At 48.9% G+C, this 20,496-nt stretch overlaps 2 pseudogenes; both read left to right on the forward strand.

The window, feature by feature from the left end:
* The window catches only part of LOC134433393 (zinc finger protein OZF-like), a 498,900-nt pseudogene that overhangs the window by 275,807 nt on the left and 202,597 nt on the right, over nt 1–20,496 (forward strand).
* Nucleotides 18,380–19,327, forward strand: LOC134433418 (olfactory receptor 14J1-like; annotated as a pseudogene).

Here is a 20,496-nt window from a genome sequence, read left to right on the forward strand (position 1 = left end):
TGCCCTTGGGGGCTGCAGCAACAGCCCAGAGCCCAAAGAGCCTCCATGGCTGTGCTGGAGACCAAAGCTGCAGGAGGGAAATGCAGGGCTGCTGCGGGATGGGGAGGGCATTGAATTCCAGCACACACCTCAGCTCTCTGATGATCCTGGCACCATGCTGGGCGGTGTTTCAGGCTGGAGCAGAGCAGAAGTTGATGGGACAGGAGCCCTGTGGGCCTGTCAGGGACCTGCAGCTTGCAAGGTGCTCTGCTCTCCCTCAGGTGCTCTGGGAGAGATCCAATGTCAGCTGGGCACCTCAGGGCACAAGTGGCACTGGCTGTTCATGGTCACACAGCTGATGTCTGCCTGGAAAATGGGCACAGGTGTTAATACCTGTTAGTTTCATCATATAGAAGCAAACCTTTATTATCTGGGTCATTTGAGTACTTTTAAGAAATGGCACAATTTTGCCACCAGGAACAGGAATTTCCTGGAGGTGTACTGATGGCAGGAGGAGAAATACTGATCTTCCCTTCTACTGGTGTCACCAATATTCCGTTTATTACTTCTTCTCCCTTTTCTTTCAGGTGTTTTCAGCTCTTCTGTTGAAATGGCCATGTCTAACGACATCTCTTCTTTTACAGCAGATGGATCTATGTACTTCTACTGCTCTCTGATTTCCTCCTCTCGATGCTCTTTGGTCATTCAAGTGCCTCTCAACTGACTGGCTTCATGCTTTGAGCTGGAAGAAATTGCCAAATATTTCTGAAGTTCAAATAAATATATAATAAATATCATTTTAATTGTGTTTTTATCTGTCGCACAACTACCTTATGTCTTTGTCTGTTCATGTACACAAATCCCTGGGGAATGGGGGATATGTCAAATGCTGCTGGGACATCACAGAGAGCTGAAGGAAGAGCTGTGATGGTTATTCAACTGTTGAAATGTTCAACTTGTGTTTGTTGGCAAGAAACCTTCCTGTGCCTCTGAGTGTCATCAGTCCCTGAGCCCAAAGGACACAAACCTGCTGAGTTGTGGTTCCCACTGCAGGGGCTGCACTTGGACCTTGGCTCTGCACAGGAGAGCTCTTCATCCCCTTTCTCTCTTTTCCTCCCTCTGGCCATGGAGGGAGCTCCTGACTTCAGTGTGTGATTCATGTATGCAAAGAGCAAATCTGGGCAGAATCGGGGCAGGGAGGGTTTGGGGGGACATTGGGATCTGTGCTGGGCACAGAAGGTGTTTTCCATTGCTCTGAGGCTGTCTGCTGTGGAAAGTGGATTCAATATCCAGCAGAGTAATGACTTCTGTATTTGATGGAGTTGTGCCTTACCTTGCCTTTGCTGGCTGACAATAAATGGACATCCCTCTGGGTCTCGGGCAGCTCCTTCTCCAAGGAAAGCGGGTGGGAGTTGGAGCCAAGGAGCTGAAAGCTGCAGGTACAGCCTGGGCTGGAGGGAGCTCAGATTTGCACAAGGCTGCTCTGAGTGCCAGGGCTTGGATGGGGGAAATGGTGGGGTGGGGGTAGGGACAGAGTCTGATTGATTGTCAGCCATGAAGGGCCTTGATTTTCATCTCTATTCTGACTGTGTGAGGAGGTGCTTGGATTCAACGTCAATTGGAGACTGCACATATGGATTTATGAAGAGGAATAAAACCTAAACAGGACCTAAAAAAAGCTTTCTCATTATCTTTGTGAATAGAACATATTCCATTTGAACACACTAGTGAAATCAGTCAAATTAACCATAGATGATCTGAAAACTTTAATCAAATTATTCCCAGAGGCTTGGCTTGTTCAGGTGTTCTGAATGTTAATGAGCCCTGGGACACTGAATTCCTGCACTGAAGAGCTGAAGGCTGAACAAGCCTCTGGAGCAGGAAAATTCAGCAGCAGCCTCCAAGGTGCTGAGGATGTCAGCAGCCCCCACTGAGGCCATCCCTGCCCAGAGACCGTGGGGGAATGGGCAGACAAGGAGAGCGTCCCTGGGGCTGGGGCAGCACAACTCAGAGGCACCAGCGACTCCAGCTGGGAAATGGAGTGTGGAATGTGGCTGGCAAAGCCCTGCCTGGGCTGTGCCAAGCAGGACAGACAAGCCCTGACTCCCAAACGCCAAACAACTCTCTCAAGAAGACATTTAAAAGGAATTACAATTGTTTGTGTACTCTGAGTTTGACTCCCTGAAGAAATACCAACAAGAGATTCTCAGGAGCTCAGAAGAACAAAACAGTCATTACTGGCAATTTTGGAAAATCAGAGAAACTTCTGCAAAAGGTTTATTATTACATTTTAGTGGTTTTGTTTTCTTATTTAAGTTTTCTCTATTCTTGAGATTTCTTAATTTATGTATTGGTGAGTGTGGTGGGTTTTAGTGTCAGTTAATTATTTATGTATTTATTTTGTTGTGAGATGGGATTATGAGAAAGGTATAGTAGGCCTAAAATTTTTAAAGGATATAAAAAATTTTATTAAAATAAAATAAAAAATAAGTATTAAGAATTAAAGTAAACTCTTTAAAATACCTTTTTTCTTTACAATTTTTTCTTTTTACTGACAATGTAAAGAAAGTAAAATTTAACTTAAAATTAATTTAAAATTAACTTAAAACTTCTAGTTCGTTGACTATTTCTAGAATAGCCTTTTTTTTACTTTACTTCTGGAGAGAAGTTTTTCTTGTTTAGTTGTGGAGTTTTTTTACAAGAGGAAAAAATATTTTTTGTGATTCTTAATTTTGTTATCGATAACAGTCTTCTGGGGAACTTTGTTATTGTGAAGTGTTTTTTATTGCTACAAGATTGTTAACAGCTTGTTGATGGGCCATGTCAACTTATGAGCTGTTGTATTAAAGAGTAATCCTTTAAAGGTAAAAATTTCTGTTATTTATTCTAAATTTTTTTTTGTCTTTGGGAAGACATCTTCTTGTGGGGATACTGGATTACTTTTTCTTTCTGTTTAAAATTTTTATGAATACCAGTTATTTTATCATTTCTTTATTTTAGTATGGAGGGTTTTGAAGGATATTAATTTGAGGGGTTTTGTATACTTTTTATATTATTATGAGACAGTTTTTTCTTTATAGTTTATGAGAGGATTTTAGTTTTAAGATGAAGGTGTTTTTTCTTCTTTTGTGTTTCCGTTTTAATTTCTCCTTTACAAACTTTGTTGGTTTTATGTTGTTTTTTAATGTGCTTGTATTTTTGTTTTTCTTTTACTTCAGGCTGGATTGAAGTATTGAAAGGATTAACACCTGACCTGCCAGTAACTTGTGGTGGAAGTTTTGGTTGGGCTGTATTAGCATTGGTTTTATGGTTTGTTTTTCGGTATTTTGTATTTAATTTTAGTTGCAGGGTTACTTTGTATGGGTTGTAGGTTTTAGGACTTTTTAGTTTAATTGTGTTGGGGGGAAGGTACTTGAAGGTAAGATTTTAATAGCTGTGGCTGGCTTTGTTCTTGTTGAGGTTTTGTAGCCTCTTTTGTTTTCCTGTTTGGTAGTTGTTGGGGTTTGGTTTGGTTAGAATGGGGCTGATGGGCGGGTCAGCCTGGAGAGGGGGGAAGGGGCTCAGCCCGTGGCAGAGTGGCTTGGTTTGGTTTGGTTTGGTTTGGTTTGGTTTGGTTTGGTTTGGTTTGGTTTGGTTTGGTTTGGTTTGGTTTGGTTTGGTTTGGTTTGGTTTGGTTTGGTTTGGTTTGGTTTGGCTGAGATAGGGGCTGTGGCCAGGGCCTGCTGCTTCTTTGCTGAATGGAAAAGAAAGAGGAGATTCCTGGGTTTTTTCATCTTTAACATTTGTGTTTCACAGAGGTGAGTTCAGTATCTCAGTTGTTTAACAGATTGTCAGTTACACAAAAGTTTTGAAATACTTTTTAAAATTCCTCTTATGTCAAACTACCACAGACATTCAATCAACAAAAAACACTACTCAAAGCATTGACTTGGCCCATTCAACTTCACAAACTTCAAGCATGTTCAATGTAATGTTAATCAATTTTGCCGGAGCACAGAAGAAGAAAACACAGAGAGAAAGACAAAAAGATACAGAGGAGCACTCACAGAGCAACCAACTCCAGATTCCAGCACTGTTCAGATGGAAATTCCAAGAGGTGGGAGGGTCAAGATGTGTGCTTGCCTTGTGGTCAGCCTTCAATACCCCTTGGTCTCCACGGGCCCTTCCACCACGTGGGACTTGAGCTCATTTGGTCCCTCAGGAGCTGGGCTGGGGCTGCAGAGGTGGCTGTGGAGCATTGCCTGTGCTGTGCCAGGGACTGGCAGACACTGCTGGGCTGGGATAGAGGCTCTGGGGGGATTGGGATTCCAGGGCAGGGCAGGGCTGGGGTTATAGGGCAGGGCAAGGCTGGACCTGCCCCTTCCTCCCCCTCACATGAAATGTTTTCAGCCAACAATCTCCTCCAGTCTTTCACAATAGGGAATGCTGGAGGTGGAAATCCCAATTCTGGCCATGGGCACCTGGGCAAGAAGGACAGTTCTATTCCATAGCACAGAGCCCCAGTGTTTGGAGGCCAGGTGAGAGCCTCACTAGGCCAAGACCAGCTAGACTTGTCAGTAAGGGCAGATTTTGTCTGGAAGCATTCTTTGGACATAGGGAATTTTGGAGGTGGAAGCCCAATCTCAGCCATGGGCACCTGGAGAAGCAGGACAGTTCTTTCCCATAGGAAGGAAAGCATGAAGTCTTCCCCAGTGTTTTGGGGAGAGATGACAGGTGACCCTTGTGAAACCATTACCAGCCAGACTTGTCCTGGCAGTATTCCTATGGGAACAATTCCTGGATATAAGGAAGTTTAGAGGTGAAATTCCAATTCTGGCCATGAGTGCTGGGAGAAGGAGAGTTCTTTTCCATAGGAAGGAAAGTACAGAGCCCCAGTGTTTTAGCAGCAGATGAGAAGAGACACTCAACATGCCAAGGTCAGCTGGACCAGTCACATGGCCCCTGGGGGGCCAAAACAGCCAAATCTGTTCCATGTTCCATTAGTTTTGTAGTGCTCCAAAGTGTCACAATGGTGCCTTAGATCCATGACACCCCACAGTGCCACAATGGTCACTTGTTTTCATGGGGTCCAAGAATGCCACAATGGCCCCTTGATAACAGAAGGCCCTGCAGCGTCACAATGGTCCCAACAATTCCATGAGGCTTTGCAGTGTCACAATGGTCTCCATGGTTCCGCAGTCTCCACAGTGTTACATGACTCCTCTATTCCATAAGCCCTGCAATGTCACAATGAGCCTTTGGACCCTGGGGGTTTGCAGTGTCACAATGGTCTCCTTTGGCTCCACAGTGTCACAATGGACCATTGATGACATCAGGCCCTGCTATGTCACAATGGCCCTTTGGTTCCATGCAGGCCTGCAGTTTCACAAAGGTCTCTTGGTTTCACGAGGCCCCAGAGTATCTCAATGATGCTTTTGGTTCTGTGCGGACCCCCAGGGTCACAATGGTCTCACTGGTTCCACAAGGCTTCACAGTATCACAATGCTGTGCTTATTCCATGGGGATGCATAGTGTCACAATCGTCTCCACGATCCCATGAGTCTCCTCAGTGTAGCAATGGTCTCCTTGGTGCCATGGTGCCCCACAGTGTCACAATGGCCCCTTGGGTCCATGAGGCTGTAAAGGCACTTAATAGTGTCTCCATTGTTCCATGAGGCCTTGCAATGTCACAAGTGACCGTCGGCTCCATGGAGACTTGCAGCGTCACAATGGCCCCTTGGTTACATCACACCTCAAAGTGTCATAATGGTCTCCACAGTTCCATGAGGCCTTGTGGTGTCACAAATGGACGCTTGGTTTGCTGGGGCCTCACAGTGACACAATGATCCCTACATTCTATAGAGCCACACAGTGTCAGTAAAGCCCCCTTTGTTCCATGAAGACCAGCAATGTCACAGTGGTCTCCATGATTCCATGAGGCCCCACAGTGTCACAATGGTCCCTTGGTTCCATGGGCCCTGTGCTGCTGCATTCCCCCTTCCCCTTCTCAGGACGCCCTGCCAGATGAGAAATGCTCCTTGGGGCTCGGCCTTGGCCAACACCCCCTGGGCTCAGCTCCTCTGCAGCTCATCACAAACACTGTCTGCTCCAGGCACTGCTGCTGCCCAACCAGCCCCTGGTTTCTGTAGGAGCAGCCCTGGGAACTGTTTTTGTTCCCTCAGTGGCACAACATCCCTGTTCTCATGCTGCCAAAGAAAGTTGTTGATGCCAAGTGCAGCCAGGATGAACCATTGCTGGGACTGAAGCCCCTCTCTTGGGGCCCTACAAACACTGTCAGGACCAGACTGACTCTTGCCAAGGAACTTTGTGCTGCTGTCCCTTAATATTAAATCTGGTTTTTGCTGATCCCTTGCCAGGGATTTTTTCAGCACTCTCAAGCCCTTGTTAATAACAGGGTGAAGGAGCCCTGGCCCAGGCTCTGGCCCTAGGGGACACGGGGACGCTGCCGGGGGGTCCCTGTCCCCCTGTGCCACCCCCAGGGCCCTGTCCCCTTGTCCCCATGTCAGGCTCTGGGGTCGATCTCGTGGAACATCCTCTGGGGAGGCTGCAGGGCCGGGGGCGGGGGGACCCGGGAGGGCAGGGGGCCCCACTGTGCACGAGCATGGTTGGACTGCTCTGGGGGAAACTGTGAGGGGGGCCGGGGCAGAGTGACCTCCCCAGTGACCTCACACAGACCCTGTGATGTCACACTGCCCCTGTGATGTCACACTGCCCCTGTGAAGTCACACAGCATCCCTGTGGTGTCACAGAGCCCCTGTGATGTAACACATCCCTCTGTGTGATGTGACACAGCCCCTGTGATGTAACAGACCAATCTGGTTCAACACAAAGCACCCTTGTGATGTCACTAACATTGAGTTAACTCTGGGATGAGCTAACTCTGGGATGGCACCCTGGAATGTCATGCAGCTGCACTGTGATGTCACAAGCCCAACTCTAAGATGCCACCCTATGATGTGATACAGCTCCTCTGTGATGTTACAGAAGACACTGTGATGCCACAATGTAACCATGTGATGTCACAGTCAGTTCTGTGATGTCACAGCCTGTTTTGTGATGTCACACAGCCACCTGGTGATGTCACAACCCAATCTCTGATGCCACAGAGCCACCGTCTATGATGGCAGAATCTGCTCTATGACCTCACCTACTACTCTCTGACATCACAGCCAACTCTGTGATGTCACAACCCCCTCAGTGATGTCACAGAACCCTCAAGAACTCAGTTACATTGAAACACTGATGTTTCTTTTACTTTGAAGAGATCCCTGTCAGGGACACAACTGAGAAAATGTCCCCAGGTTTCAGGTGGAGCAGAACACTGGAGACAGTGATGCCAGGTGGGGAGAAGCAAGGCAAAGGTGTCTCTGGTGCTGAGCACACCTGGATGTGTTTAAGGAATGCAAAGGGCCAAGGCCTGAGCCCCATCCCCTGGCCAGGCAGATCCTGTCCCTCCCTTCTTGCTCAGGGCTCTTCCCGGGATGGGCACTGGCTTGTGGGGATGGGCAATGCCAAGGGCAGGAGCATGGGGCGGCCCCTGCCAGGCTGCTGAGCAGGGACAAGGAGGCAATGAGGCCCCAGGCCTGCAAGGGTCACTTGTCTCCTGCTCCTGCCTCAGGCCCAGGGCCAGCAGCCATGGCCGAAGTGCTGCCCATGTTGCCTCTGGCAGGGTTGTCTTGCAGCTGCTGCCCATCCCTGTGCCCTGTGCAGCCCAGGCTGTCCCACGGTGTCCCTGCCCTGCGCCTCTGTCCCTGCAGGCTGTCGGCATCCCCCGGCTGCCCCACCTGGCTGGGCCCTTCCTTTGCTGACAGCTCTGCCTCCTGCCTGCCTCTGCCTGCCCACACAAAGCCTTAGCCTTGATACCAAACGCTTAATTCAATTCAATACCAAAAGCTTAATTCAAAAGAGCAATTCAATTTTTACTGTGCCTATGAACTTTAAGCACAGGAATAAGGCATGCAGGGGCTGTTTTCCCAGCACAGATTGTTGGAAGGCAAGAAGAAGACTTTTGGCCCAAGAATGCAGTGATAGAAAAAAAGAAGGTCTGAAACTGGGAACTTGGGGTGGATTTTATGGTAATGGATAAATTGTAATACTCATTTAGTAACACTGATAGAATTACATGTCCAGATAAGGTTAGGAGTTATCCCTCTCTAGACCTCAGGCCTGAATAAATGATACCCACTTAAATAGTAAATTTGTGTTAAGGAGTCTTATTCTGATATTTTGGAGATTTGGTGATGGTGGGGCCTCACAGGACCAAGGAGTCAGCTGTGACACTGAGCAAACTTATGGAACAAAGGGTCCATTGTGACACAGCAGAGCCCCATGGAACCAAAATCCATTTTGGCACATTGGGGCCACATTGAACCAATGGCCCATTGTGATACTGTGGATCCAAGGAGACCATTGTGACCCTGAGAAACCTCTTGGGACCAAGGGGCCATTGTGACACAGCAAGGCCTGGTGGAACCATGAGTCCAGATTGACACTATGGAACCTCACGGAACCAAGGTGACTATGTTCAGTGGCAGAACCTCATGGAACAAAGAGACCATGGTGACACTGCAGAACCAAGGAGACTGCTGTGGGCAGTATGAACATTCATAGAACCAGAAATCCATTGTGACACAGCAAGGCCTCGTGGAACCAAGGGTCTGTTGTTAAACTGTGTGGCCTCGTGGAACCATGAGCAATTGTGACACAGCGTGGCCACATGGAACCAAGGGGCCACTGTGACACTGTGGATCCAAGGAGACCATTCTGACTGAGGAACCTCATGGAAGCAAGAATCCATTGCTACATTGTGGGGCCCTGTGGAACCAAGGGGATGACAGTGACTTTGGGGAGGCTCATGGAGCAATGGAGACTATTCTGACACTTTGGGACCCACTGAAACCAAGGAGCTATTACAGAATGGCAGGGCCTCATGGAATCAAGGGGACTGCAGTGAAAACTGTGGGCCTCCATGAGATGAAGGGTCCATGGAACCAAGGATACCATTGACACTCTGGGGCATCATGGAACCAAAGGTCCATTGTGACACAGCAGGGCCTCATGGAACCATGGAGGCCATTTTTACACTTTGAGGCCTTGTGAAACCAAAGGGCCACTGTGGCACTTGAGAGCCTTCTGGAGCCAAGGGGACCACAGTGACACTGTGGGGCTCAGTGAAACCAATGGTCTGTTGTGACATTGCATGACCTTATGGAATCATGAAGACCAATGTGACACCAAAGACCTCACTGGACCAAGGGGCCATTGTGACCCTACAAGGCCTCACGGAAGCAAGGAACCATTGTGACACTATGGAGTCTTGAAGGCCAAGGGGCAGTTGTCACATTTTGTGGCACCATCAAACCAAGGAGACTGCTGTCGGTAGTACAAAAGCTCATGGAACCAAAAGTCCATTTTGACACTGTGGGCTCTCATAGAACCATGGAGGCCATTATGACACTTGGGGACCCACTGGAACCAAGGGGTCATTGGGACACTGCAGGGCCTTGTATAACCAAGGCAACCACTCTGACACTGCAAGGTCTCATGGGAGCAAGTGGCACTTGTGACATTGGGGGGCTTCATGGAACCAATGAGATCATTCTTGCACTCTGAGTCCCCGTGGAACCAAGGGGCCATTGTGACATCACAGGGCCTCATAGAACCAAGGCAACCACTGTGACACTGCAGGGACACATGGAAGCAAGGGACCAGTGTAACACATCCTGACCTGGTGGAACCAAGGAGCCATTGTGACCCTGAGGAACCCAGTAGAACCAAGGGGCCATTTTGAGACTCTGTGACCTCATGGAACCAATGGGCCATTGTGGCATTGTACAGCCCCATGGAAACAAGGGAACCATTTTGACACTGCAAGGCCTCATGGAAGCAAGGAACCATTGTGCCACTGTGGAGCCAAGGAGAGCATTGTTATATCACTGGGCCTCATGGAAACAAAGACCTGTTGTGATCCTACAGGGTCTCATGGAACCAAGGGGCCATCGTGATGCTGCAGGGCCCCAAGGATCCAAGAACATGGAACAGGTCTGTCTGGCTGGGACTCCTGGGGACTGCCTGACTGGTTCTGCTGACCTTGACATGTTAAGGGTCACTTCTCTTCAGGCCCTGAAACCCTGGAGTTCTGTGCTTTCCTTCCTGTGGGAAAGCACTGTCCTCCTCCAGGAGTTCATGGCCAAAACTGGGATTCCTCCTCCAAATCTGATTATATCCAAGGATTATTCCCGCATGTTACCTGCCAGTACAGACAGCTCTGGCTGGCCTTGGCCTCTTGGGGGTCACCTCTCATCTGCCTTCAAAACACTGGGGGCTGTGCTTTTCTTCCCATGGAAAAAAAACCATCTTTCAAGTCCAGGCCTCCATGGCCAAAATTGGGAATGCACCTCCAAAATTCCTTATATCCAAAGATAGCTCCCAGACAAAAGCTGCTAGGACTGTTTATGTTCCCTTGGTTTCCTGAGGGCCAGCTCTCATCTGCCTTTGAAACGCTGGGGCTCTGTACTTTCCTTCCTATGGAAAAGAACTGTCCTTCTCATCCTGATGCCCCTAGACAAAAGTGGGGTTTGGTCTCCCAAATTTTGTCTCTCCAAGGACTCTTCCCTGACAACAGTTCTGGCTGCCTTGGCCTCCTTGGGGCCACCTCTTATCAGCCTTTCAAATACTGGGGCTCTTCTCTTTCCTTCCTATGGAGAACTGTCATTCAAGTCCAGGAACCCATGGCTGAAATGGAATTCCACCCCCAAAACTCCCCATATATCCAAGGGTTGCTTTCAGACAAAAACTGCTAGGACAGACAGGTATGGCTTGCCTTGGCCTCTGGTGACTGCTTCTCATCTGCCTTCAAACCCTGGGGTTATGTGGTTTCCTTCCTATAGAAAAGAACGGCCCCTCTTGTCCAGGCGCTCTTGGCCTCAGGCACTTGACCACTCTATAGGGATGTTGGGAAAGATGAATGTTTGACACGAAAGTCTCACAGATATGTGTGCTTGGCAGAAAGAGTTTTGAATCTGGAATCTGAAGAAGGAATATAAATGAAAGCAAGTTTTGATACAAAAGAAAAGAATTACAGAGCCAGTCTTACTGAATAGCTAAGAAGGCAAAGCGTATGTTAGTTAGAAGGGTTTTTTATGACTTAGTGCAAAGGATAAGCCCACCTCAAACAAGATGTTTTTACCAAGCAGAAAGACAGCACAGGAAAACAAGTCAGCAAATGTTGCAAGCAGAAAAAAGAACTCAGAATTTTCCACTGCAAGAAAACTGGAAAACAACTTTTAGCTTAAACTGTAATGTACTAACTTTTAGGGATTGGAGAATAGTAACATGAATATGGTAATTACGTAAGTTATGATAGGCTATAGGCAAAAGTTATGGTATAGATTTGTTCTTCTGTATTAGGATGCTCTGCAAGGAAAGTATGTAATGCATTGTAACCAAAATTAAAGGGTCTTCAGGCTTGTCTGAAGATGGAGCTGACAGCTGTAGGCACAGGCTCTATCACCTGTGACCCTAGACTGCTGTAATATCTTGGATATAATAAACTGCATTTTGAAGAGCCATCTGGAGTCCCGCATCTCTCATTCCATCTCTTACTCTATGGAAACTCATGGACCCATGGGTCAGTTGTGACAATGCGGGTCCAAGGACACCACGGTGACACTAAAGAACCTCATGGAACCAAGGGGCCATTGTAACACTGTGGTGCCTCATGGAATCAAGGAGACCATTGTGAAACTTGGGGGCCCCAAGGAACCAAGGGTCCATGGTGACCTTGTGGAGCCCATAGTGTCATAGAGGAGCCACTGTGACACAGCCAGGGCGCATGGAGCCGAGGGGCCGTGGTGACACATCAGGGCTTTGTGGAACCAGGAAGCCATTATGACATTGCAAGGCCTCATGGAAGCACGGGGCCATTGTGACAGTACAGAAGCAAGGGGAACATTGTGACGCTCCAGGGACTCATGGAACCAAGGAGACCATTTTGACACTGTGTGGTCCCATGAAACCAAGGGAACATGGAGTAGGTCTGGCTGGCTGAGCCTCCTGGGGACCACCTGACAGGTCCAGCTGACCTTGGCATGTCGACAGCTGCTTCTCATCTGCCTCTGAAACACTGGGGTTCTGGGCTTTCCTTCCTGATGAAAAGATTTCTTCTTCCTGTCTAGGCACCCATGGCCAAAACGGAGATTCCACTTCCAAAAATGCCTTATGTGAAAGGATAACCCCTAGATGAAAGGTGACAGGAGAGACAGGTCTGGCTGGCTTGGCCTAAGGGTGGCCACCTCTCATCTTCTTCCAGAATACTTGGACTTCACGCTTTTCTTTCCTGAAGGAAAAAAACATCCATCTTGACCATGTGCCCATGGCCAAAATTGGTATTCCACCTCCAAAAGTCCAGACATCCAAGGACTGCTCCCAGGTGAAAGCTGCCAGGACAGACAGGTCTGTCCTCTTGGAGAGGTCTTGGCCTCTTGGGGGCTGCATCTCACCTGCTTTCCAAACACTAGGGCTCGGTGCTTTCCTTCCAATGGAAAATAACTGTCCTTCTTCTCAAGGTGTCCATCGTCAAAATTGAGATTTCTCCTCCCAAATTCCATATATCCAAGAATTCCTCCAAGACAAAAGTTGCTAGGACAATCGGATCTGGCTGGCTTGGCCTCCCAGGAGCCACCTCTCTCCTCATCTGCCTTTGAAACACTTGGGCTCGCTGCTTTCCTTGCTTTGGAGAAGAACCGTCCTTCTTATCTACACAGAAATGGCCAAAATTGAGGCTCTACCTCCCAAAATTCCCTATATCCAAGGGTTGATTTCAGACAAAAGCTACCAGGATAGAAAGTCTGGCTAGCCTAGGCCTCTGATGGCTGCCTTTTATCTGCCTTTCAAACACCAGTGTTCCTTGCTTTCCTTCCTATGGAGAAGAACTATCCTTCTCCTCTGGGTGTCCATGTCTGAAATTGGGATTCCACCTCTAAAGTTCTCTATATATAAGGGTTGCTCCCAGACAAAATCTGCCAGTGCTGTCAAGTCTGGCTGGCCTTGGCCTCTGGTGGCTGCCCCTGCAACACTGGAGCTGTGTTCTTTCCTTCCCATAGAGATCATTGGGACACTGTGGGGCCTCATGGAACCAAGGGGATCATTGTGGCACCACTGGAGCCCATGGAATCAAGGGGCCATGGTGACACAGTGGGGCTTCATGGAACCCAGAGACCATTATGACTCTGTGGGGCCTGATGGAACCATGGAGACCCTTCAGGGCCTCCTGTCACCAAGGGGGCATTATGACACCTCAGGGCCTCATGGAAGCAAGGCACCATTGGGACACTGTGGAGCCCCATGGAACCGAGGGAACATGGAACAGGTCTGGCTGGCTTGGCCTCCCAGGGGCCACCTGACAGGTCTGGCTGATGTGGGGATGTTATGGGCTGCCTCTCATCAGCTGAGAGTACTGGGGCTCTGTGCTTTCCTTGCTATGGATAAGAATTTGTCTGACTTTTCAGATACCCATTGCCAAAATAGGTACTTTTGCAAAAAATTTTCCTCTATGCAAGGTTATCTCTCAGAAAAAACTGCTTACTCTTGCTGGCCTTGGCCTCTGGTGGTCATCTCTTATCTGGCCCTGAAACACTGGGGCTCTCTTCTTTCATTCCATTGGAAAAGAACCGGCATTCTTCTCCAGGGACCATGGCCAAAATTAGAATTTGGCCTCCCAAATTCCGTATATCCAAGGATTGTTCCTAGACAAAAAAAAAAAAAACCCAGGACAAACAGGTCAGGCTGGCTCTGTCCTCTGCTGATTTTCTTAGATTATGAGCTGAATGTTTTCATTTGGAAACACCTTGAAGAGGGCACAGAGATCACTTAATAAGGGATTTTGAGGTCTTGGGCATATGACCACTACATATGGACAAAGGAGCTCTGTGCTCTGTGCTGTTGTGATGGTTTTGCATCATGGAAGTGATGTCCTTAGAGAAGCTGCAAGCAGCTTCCTCTGTGTCTTGCAAAAAAATCAATCAGTAATAAGCTTTGAGAATTGACCATCTGTTCAACCACAAAGGAAACTGTGCACGCCTCTGCGAAGACGCGTGTTAAAGATGAGAAAGCCTGGGAGGGTCTCTTTCCCTTCTGGCTGGCAAAGAGGTAACAAGGATGACCCGGCCCCCGTCTCAGCCAGTCCAGGCTGGGTGGCTCCTGCCGTGGAGCCAGGACCCTACCCAGGGACCCCACCAGGCCCCATCGGGTGCCAGGCGGGGCAGAGGAGGCCGCAGGGCCAAGGCCGGGCCGGGCCATGGCTGCAGTTGTGACCATCTGGGCACTGCTGAGCCCTGCCCCGCCGCCAGCCTGGGCCCAGCCAGGATCCGCCGGGCCCCAGGAGCAGCCCCGGGTCGGGCCAACTCGGCCAAGATTCTGCCACCGTTGGAGTTCAGATGCAAGCCCCGGCAAGGGGAGGAGAAGCCATCGGCCCCGGCTGTGCTGCTGCTGTGTTCTGGCCTGGCTGCTGAGATCCTGTCCCTCCCCACAGTGCAGCCCATTCTGACACAGCCCCAGTGCAGCTGCTGCAGAAACCTCCATCGTAAAATAGCTCCAGCAGCAAGCACCGAGCCCAGCTGGGGTCACGGAACCATCTGCAGGCCCCGGGTGAGATATGAACTCTTTCAGTGCTTCCATCCTCCCTCGAGTGAGAGAAAAGGACAAAGTGCAGGCACATAGAGGAGCAACATGAAGATGCCGGGGTCAGTGAAGAGGAAGTTGAGTCCCAGATAGGAGGGATGAGGAGATGCCTTGATCTTGGGGCTGAAATCCTCTTGTGAAGTTATGGAGAAGGATGTAATTGATACATCAGACTCTCTTTTTCCCTATAATGCATTGAAAAGTACGGGGACATGACTTGTTCAGAATTGCCTCTGTGGCAGCAGCTCTCTGGCCACAGAGAGAAACAACTTTCCCAGGCATCATGGTGGGAAAGTCTGTAAGAAGATCAGTGAAAAGAATGAGAAACAATTCTTATCTTCACTAGCTGAACCTAGTATTGTGAACATGTGGAATGTGTTATGGAGATTTACCAATGGGTGGTTTCTTAAATAGCCAATGGTGATGGTATTTGGATTGGAGGACCAATTAGGACCACCTGTGGTGAACTAGACTATACAAGTATGGGTTTCTTAATAAAGATTATTGTCAGCCTTCTGTGAATCATGGAGTCAAAGTCTATTAATACCTGGCCGTGGGCCCTTGACGTGAAAGGCCCCCATGCTAATGTAAGCAAATGCTGAAGTAGCTGTGATCCCATGAGAAGTTTGAACAAGGAAAGAGAGCAGAGTGATGAGACCCTGTGCCCTCAGGGACAGAAGAAGATCTCTGTTCCCAGAGATGAAGATGATTTCAGAAATAATGAAGAGAACCTTGCTCTTAAACAGTTCATCTTTAAACAAACACCCCATAAGCTGACATGGCCCATAAACGCAGCTGGGGGAAAAGATGTGAAAAAATGGGAGGTACTTCAGAATTGCAGATTTTCTGGATGGCTGCTATTCATGGAAATTGAGAGCCATGAGAGAACAGTTTTCTTATGGAGAAGTCTCCATAGCATGAAAGAGAGACTCCGCTCCCTAAAGGAAATGAAGAAAACTATTCTAGAGGTGGTAAACTGACTGGAAATTTTAGGTTTTGTCTCCTTATATTGTCAATAAGAAAGAAAAGGTTGTAGGGAGAGGAGAAGTGTTCTCAAAGTTTTCTGATTCTGATTCCTATTGTTCTTTTAATTGCTAGTATTAACATTGCATTATCCCCTTAAATACTCTTTCTTTTAGTTACTATTATGAATTTTTCTTTATACCCTTTAAAAGTTTTGAGCCTACTTTGCCTTCCTCCAAATCCTACCTCACAGCAGATACTGAGTAAGTATATTCTAGTGAGTGCACCAGTAATGAGCTAACACTGTACCCACCACACTAATTAAAACATTTGCAAAGAAATCTCAAAAAATACTACAAAAAAGTTCCTGATGAACTGCTCCAGAAAAGAAGGAAATCAAGGCAGAGCCATGGTTTGTCAGGACTTGCTTGATCCTAATGGGCCCTGTAGTGCATTTGGAGCTGAGCACTGGAACCCCAGGGCCTGAGAGGAGATGGCACAAACCTTTCCAGGAGTCAAAGTCAGAAGAAAACCCCAAAATGTCTCAAGGCATTACTGGGTCCCACTGAGGTCCATACCCTACACAGGCTCCACATGGATTTATAGGAAGAGAGAATTATACGCCAGGGTGGCACAAAAACCTCTTGGACACTCAGTGTGGAAAGGAAAATCCAAAGTACCTTAAAAACCTTGAGTATCTCACAGCATTAATGAGCCCCACTGAATGTCACTACAGAGCTCTCAAGGGACTCATTAAAGCAAATAATTGGGACCATGATTGTACAAAGTTCTAACAGAGTCTGTATCAAACTGGAAATACCAAGTACCTTAAAATAACTGAAGTACCCTGAAGCATAAATGGCCCAATAAGTGTCATTACAGATTAAGGCTCTCAAGGGACTCATTAAAAGAGATATTGGAGGCTGGAACTGCACAATCTTTTTCATAGTCTGTATCAAAAGGGAAACACCAAGTAGTTTAAAAAACTGAAGTACCCTAAAGTATTAATGAGCCCCACTGAGTGCTGTTACTGACAAAGCCTCTCCAGGGACTAATTAAAGCAGATAATTGTAGGCCATGATTATTGCACAAACTTCTTAGAGACTCCAAGGCAAAAGCCAAACCCAAAGTCATTTGAAAAACCTGCAATCCTTGCAGGGAGAATGAAGGAGCCCCCAGAGCCATTCCTGACCCAGGCTCCCCAGGGACTCCTTCCAGCAGATCCTTGAGGCCACTGGGATGTGGGCTAGGGAGGGATACTGAGGGCAGGACAATGTGCTGACAGTGCCCAGCCTGGCTGGAGCTGTGGCAGGAGGCCCCAGTGCCTCAGGACAAGGTGTCTCCTCACAGCCCTTGGTAGCACAGACCCTACTGCTGTGCCCCAGGGCGCCAAGACTTGGCTTCTCTTTGTCCCCACTTGTCATCACTGCCTCCAGTTCTCTGCTCTGCCTGAGGCCTGGGGACACTTTCTCAGTCGTGTCCCTCAGTGGGACCCATTAAAAGTCCAAGAAAGTTTGGAGTTGGATTCTGACTTGGAGTTCTGCAGAAGTTTCTTCAGCTCCCTCTAAGGGACTGATGTTCAGGGCCTGAGCACAAAGCCCCCGAGGCTCGTTAATATCCTTGTGCTGTGTCTGTGCTGCTGAGCTGGCCTGGGCTCCTGGCACAGAGGCAGCTCCTGGTAACCAAGAAGAGCTTCAAAAGCACATTTCTCTTGATGAGCAGCTCTTCTCCCATCCCAGCAGGGCTGGAGCTCTGCCTGCAACCACCCTGGGCACAGCTCAGAGGCACAGAGAGCTTCAATCAATCAGGGCTGGGAAGGTGCTGAGAAGTGCCTGGGACAGAATCACTGCCAGCCCTTGGCACAGGAACCTCTGCCTGCATGACAATGCAGCTGCAGCTCCTGGAGCCATCTCCTAAACCTGGAACATCCCAATGCCTACAGACCCTGTGAGTACATTTTCTGATTATCTCTTGTGCAGAGCAGCCAAGGGTGCCCAGGGCTGTCCTGCAGAGCAGGGTCCTGCATCCCAGGGCACTGTGCTGGGGCAGGGACTCTGCTGCCTGCCAGGGACAGCTCTCAGCCAGCCCTGGCAGCTGCTCCCAGCACTGGGGGACAAGGTTTGGGTGGAAGGAGATAGCTGGTAAGGCTTGGAAGTGTTCTCCTTGTGTGGTGATGATGCTGCATTGTCCAGGACTGCTCCCATCCCGGCATTTAACGGCAGAACATTTCCAAGTAGATTATACAGGGAGCATAGCAAGGCAGGGGCAGCAGGAAAGGGGAAGTCCTGCAATTTTACTCTATTTTTTTGGGTTACCTGAATGGGAAATTGACCATAGATATTCATTTTAGTTCAGCTTGAGGCAAATAAAAAAAAATTATCTCTGATCTAAACAAATCAGGCAGTGACAGAAATCAGCACAGGGCCCCTCCCAGGAAGCATCAGTGTCACTATTCTAACCTCCTAAGGGTTGCTCTGACATTGCCATCAGAGCCTGCAGAGCCGGAGCTGCCCCTGGGCAGTGTCTGAGCTGAGAGGGGTCTGCAGGGCAGAGCTGAGCCCCCAGGGCTGGGCTGGGCTCTGGCAGCACCGGCAGGGCCAAGCCCTGGGCACAGGGAAGCAGCTGCTGGCAGGGACAGCTCCGGACAGCAGAGCCCTGGGCAGGAAGTGGGGGGGAAGTGCCCCCAAGCTATGCTGGGATATTCAAAATACTCTCCAAACACAGCTATTCCATGATTTCTTTTGTTACAGATCCCCATGCCAAGGCACAGCAAATGTCCAACAGCAGCTCCATCAGGCCCTTCCTCCTCCTGGCATTGGCAGACACGCGGCAGCTGCAGCTCGTGCACTTCTGCCTCTTGCTGGGCATCTCCCTGGCTGCCCTCCTGGGCAACGGCCTCATCATCAGCGCCGTAGCCTGTGGCCACCACCTGCACGTGCCCATGTTCTTCTTCCTACTCAACCTGGCCGTCAGCGACCTGGGCTCCATCTGCACCACTGTCCCTAAAGCCATGCACAATTCCCTCTGGGACACCAGGACCATCTCCTACTCAGGATGTGCTGCTCAGCTCTTTTTCTTTCTGTTCTTCATTGGAGCTGCGTACTATCTCCTGACCATCATGTGCTACGACCGCTAGGTGTCCATCTGCAAACCCCTGCACTACGGGACCCTCCTGGGCAGCAGAGCTTGTGCCCACATGGCAGCAGCTGCCTGGGCCAGTGCCTTTCTCAATGCTCTCATTCACACCGCCAGTACATTTTCCCTGCCCCTGTGCCATGGCAATGCCCTGAGGCAGTTCTTCTGTGAAATCCCACAGATCCTCAAGCTCTCCTGCTCTAAATCCTACCTCAGGGAACTTGGGTTTCTTGCTCTTACTGCCTGTTTATCATTTGGTTGTTTTGTATTCATTGTTTTCTCCTATGTGCAGATCTTCAGGGCTGTGCTAAGGATCCCCTCTGAACAGGGACGGCATAAAGCCTTTTCCACCTGCCTCCCTCACTTGGCTGTTCTCACCCTGTTCATTAGCACTATCATGTTTGCTCACCTGAGGCCCCCATCCATGTCCTCCCCATCCCTGGATCTGGCCCTGTCAGTTCTGTACTCGGTGGTGCCTCCGGCTCTTAACCCTCTCATCTACAGCCTGAGGAACCAGGTGCTCAAGGCTGCAGTGTGGACACTGATGACTGGATGCTTTCAGAAACATTAAACTGCTGGCAAATGTCTTCAAAACACTTGTAATAAAAGTCACCTTTCATACTTCTTGTTTGTTTGGTTGTGGGTGTTTTCTTTTCGTTTACTGTTTTCATATTGTCCACACAGAAATGTCATTCTTTGTGCCTTTTCTCATGTTGTTTCTCTCCACCTTCCCTATGGTCACAGACTGTGTCAATGAGAGGCTGGTTTCCTTGAGGCTTTACAGGAACTAAAGGATCTCCCAGCAGAGTTTTCACCAGAGATGTCCCTTTTGTTGCCTTCTCTGGAGCTGCAGCAGCAATGTCTGTGTGCAGATCAGTGGGGGCAGATCAGTGCTGGCCCAGCAGCTGTGTCCAGCAGCAGCAGCACTTGGTGCTGCCAGTGCTGCTGCCGTGGCCCTGCCCGGCTGCTTCGGTGGGCCTGGTGTTGCTGTAGGGCCTGATTGCTCTCGGGGCCGGGCACAGTCCTAGGGGTGGCAGTGCCGGGGCTGCAGCAGGGACAGGCCATGGGCACTGCTGGAGCAGCGCTGACACCTCAGGCCAGGCCCTGGGGGCTCCAAGCTCCTTGCCCAGGCTCTCTCAAGAATGCACCCAGGCCAATGCTCAGCACAGAAAAGCCCCCTGAGCAGCCCCAGGCTGGCCATGTTGCCCGATTGATAAATGACACAAAACTCGGATAAGTTTTGTGGATGCTTTATTAAGGGCCCGGGGAGCTTGGGGGACTCACGTCCCAAAAACCCAAGCCCCCAAATTCACGTATGGGTGCTTCCCTCTTATACATGCGATTCACAACAAAGTCTCCAAGAAACAGTATCCTGTTCCCCTTGCCTAGCCTCCAAGAAACAGTTCCCCGTTCCCCTTGCCTAGTCACAGGCCCCTTGTGATACATTCCTTGGTTCACAAACAAGATCATTAATCTTCTGCTTATCTTATTCTAAGAGCATTGTATGCTGCCTCCAGACAGGTTAGCATTCTTACTTTCCTGCACTAGTTTAATTATTTATTAAATCCCTAAGACTACCTGCTAGGTTATACACAAAACCCAACACACTTTCAACGGCTACAAAACCACTTTTTAACAAACCAGTTCACACAACTCACTATAATTAAATATTTTGCTAAATTTCATTTCTTTTCCAACATTTCCCCCCCTTTTGAGCATCCTTTAGTCCTGCTGCAAGGA

This window comes from Melospiza melodia, unplaced genomic scaffold, assembly GCF_035770615.1.
Source record: "Melospiza melodia melodia isolate bMelMel2 unplaced genomic scaffold, bMelMel2.pri scaffold_18, whole genome shotgun sequence".
Taxonomy (NCBI): domain Eukaryota; kingdom Metazoa; phylum Chordata; class Aves; order Passeriformes; family Passerellidae; genus Melospiza; species Melospiza melodia.